Below are 2500 nucleotides of genomic sequence, written 5' to 3'. Positions count from 1 at the left end.
ATTCAATAAACATATTTATAAAGGATTTTTGAATATTTGCTATTTTTAGAATATTTTTCAAAAATCTCACATACCCCTTGGCATACCTTCAAGTACCCCCAGGGGTACACGTACCCCCATTTGAGAACCACTGATCTAAGTCACAGAAGCTCAGACGAGGCACCAAGCAGAGTTTCCACAGAGTGTTTCCAGAGCCAGCCCGAAAATGTGGATGTCAGGGACGGACGCGGAAGGAGATTTTTACAACTAAGTTCTAAAACTTAGTGATATTTCAGATAACATCAGATTGTAGGTGGGCTTTTTTTTACCCTTCGAGTTAATATTTTGCTGTGTTTGTTGCGTTTCGCTTGTTTGTAAAATATGTGGATGGAGAGGGGGTGTGACGTTCATATGTTGTCAATATTCAGTGTTTTATCCTTCATAGTTAATATTGTAAATCCCACATTCTTTATTTTCATGTACATTCTGAGTGTATCATTCATTAAAAAATTTTAAATTCCATTCCATTTTTTAAGGTGGTCTGTCATAACGTTTTTAGCTTTAAATCCTACATCCATCCATCATCTTCCGCTTATCCGAGGTCGGGTCGCGGGGGCAACAGCCTAAGCACGGAAGCCCATTCTTCCCTATCTCCAGCCACTTCGTCTAGCTCTTCCCGGGGGATCCCGAGGCGTTCCCAGGCCAGCCGGGAGACATAGTCTTCCCAACGTGTCCTGGGTCTTCCCCGTGGCTTCCTACCAGCTGGACGTGCCCTAAACACATCCCTAGGGAGGCGTTCGGGTGGCATCCTGACCAGATGCCCGAACCACTTCAGACACATTTTTTTCTCTAAATTTGGCCCCCCCGAGTCAAAATAATTGCATAGGCCTGAACTAGATGGATGGCTAATAATACAGTTAGTAGTTCTAAGGGAACGGCGTTAAGTGTGACATGCCAACATGATATAATAGTTACTATGGTAATCTAAGTCAGACGAGGCACCAAGCAGTGTTTCCACAGAGTTTCAGCCTGAAATGCAGGTGTCAGGCACAGACCCGGAAGGAGATTTTTACACCAAAGTTATAAAGCTTAGAGCTGTATCAGATTGTAGGTGGGTTTTTTTTTACCCTTTGCATTCATATTTTGCTGGGTTTGTTGCGTTTTTGTTGCGTTTCGCTTGATTGTAAAATATGTGGATGGTGAGGGGGTGTGACGTTCATTTGTTGTCAATATTCAGTGTTTTATCCTTCATAGTTAATATTGTCAATCCCACGTTCTTTATTTTTGTGTACATTTTGGGTGTCTCATTCATTAAAGAAACATGTACAATTTCATTCCGTTTTTTAAGGTGGTCCGTCATAACCTTTTTAGCTTTCGATCAGACATTATGACATAGATATAAGTGCCCGCTGACGCATTTTTTTCCTCTAAATTTGGCCCCCCGAGTCAAAATAATTGCCCAGGCCTGAAATAGACGGATGGCTAATAATACAGTTAGTAGTTTGAAGGGAACAGTGTTTAATGTGACATGCCAACATATTCCTGTGACCGAGTTTCTTTGAAGTCTGGTTGAGTGTGTCAGTCGCAAAGTCACCACTTTATGCAGAAAGAAAATAAAAGAATGTCTTAAAACTGGTTTGACCGCACGAGTACAAATGTTTGCAGCATATTATGTTTGTTTAAAGGCTGGTGATGTTAGAAAAAGAAAACTCCTTTGCTTCCATTGCTGGGAAATTCCGGTGTGGCTTTTATTCAACGTCCTCGAAAGGGATCGCATTTCTTCTTCCCAGACTTGCTGAGAGAAGAGTAAAAATTTGTAATATTCTAATGCAAGTGTAAAATGGAAGAAGATAAACAGCTACTCACTCTCTCTACGCTGCAGCAAAACAATTTATGGGGAAAAGAAAACAAATCCTCAATATTACGATTGTAATTTAATATGAGATTTTTTTTTTTATCCTCGTGTATTTTTCAACAAACACAAGCAATACATCTATCCGTATTAAGATAAACAATATTACATGTCCATCCATCCATCCATTTTCTACTGCTTGTCCCTTTTGGGGTTGCAGGGGTGCTGGAGACTATTGATTGATTGATTGATTGAGACTTGTATTAGTAGATTGCACAGTACAGTACATATTCCGTACAATTGACCACTAAATGGTAACACCCCAATAAGTTTTTCAACGTGTTTATGTCGGGGTCCACCTTCATCAACTCCTGGTAAATGTATCTCAGCTGCATTCAGTATTATACATTGTGGAGGTTTTCTTCGGACAACCCAGAAGAGACATGAGAGGCTCAACGGTTTTGTGATTTGGTTTATTTTACAATAAACTTATTGCTCCGCTTTTCAGCAATCACCTCTCGTACAGTCTCGCTCTTCGGGTTGCTTTTCAGCCTTCTGCTCTCGTCTCCGTCTCTGTCTTGCTCATGCTCGGGTTTTCTCTTCATCATCACAAACTCCAACTTTTCCAACATCTTCCTTCCCGGTCACTGCCCTTTTATAGAGTGACAG

The 2500-nt window shown here is 40.7% G+C and overlaps 1 protein-coding gene across 3 annotated transcripts in view; it reads left to right on the top strand.

The window, feature by feature from the left end:
- The window catches only part of LOC133536527 (ras-related protein Rab-27B-like), a 115426-nt gene that overhangs the window by 64930 nt on the left and 47996 nt on the right, over positions 1–2500 (top strand). The gene's annotated exons all lie outside the window — the stretch shown is intronic.

Source organism: Nerophis ophidion, linkage group LG17 (assembly GCF_033978795.1).
Source record: "Nerophis ophidion isolate RoL-2023_Sa linkage group LG17, RoL_Noph_v1.0, whole genome shotgun sequence".
Taxonomy (NCBI): domain Eukaryota; kingdom Metazoa; phylum Chordata; class Actinopteri; order Syngnathiformes; family Syngnathidae; genus Nerophis; species Nerophis ophidion.
This window is presented reverse-complemented; position numbering and strand designations above follow the sequence as displayed.